Source organism: Penaeus monodon, chromosome 30 (assembly GCF_015228065.2).
Source record: "Penaeus monodon isolate SGIC_2016 chromosome 30, NSTDA_Pmon_1, whole genome shotgun sequence".
In the NCBI taxonomy this organism is placed as follows: domain Eukaryota; kingdom Metazoa; phylum Arthropoda; class Malacostraca; order Decapoda; family Penaeidae; genus Penaeus; species Penaeus monodon.
This window is the reverse complement of record NC_051415.1, coordinates 4,482,066-4,482,509: the sequence shown is the minus strand read 5'-3', so window position 1 is coordinate 4,482,509 and position 444 is coordinate 4,482,066. Positions and strand designations below refer to the sequence as shown.

Below are 444 nucleotides of genomic sequence, written 5' to 3'. Positions count from 1 at the left end.
ATGAAGATTATAGTCTGTTTCAGCTGTATTGGATCTGTGGTAGGAAAGCAAATTAGAAAACGTAGAAATGTAGAGAAGAAATTCTGAAGCTTTTCTGAAAAACTTTAGTTAGTAGAGATACTCTGTTTACACAGCTGACCACATTTGATAGATTAATCCATTTCATAAATTTCCCCATGTGATAAACTGCCTGCAAGTAAAGTTGTATTTTAGCTCCCAAGTCAATCTCACACATAAATTGTGGGAAGAATGATGTATGCATGAATTTGATATTCAGAGTATGTCTTGGTAGGTAGTAATATAGACTTTCAGAAAGGCTCCAGAAGACCTCTGTGACCACCTGCTTAAAATGCCCTGTCTATGCAGTTGCCTGATTGTTCACGCAAGAGGAAATTCGTGGGAGGAGAAATGCCCAAGAAAAATTCCTTCAAGTTGCATCTACAA

General features: G+C 37.2%; 1 protein-coding gene across 2 annotated transcripts in view; it reads left to right on the top strand.

Annotated features, from left to right (window-relative positions):
- The window catches only part of LOC119592479 (LIM domain kinase 1-like), a 23,518-nt gene that overhangs the window by 19,439 nt on the left and 3,635 nt on the right, over window positions 1-444 (top strand). The gene's annotated exons all lie outside the window — the stretch shown is intronic.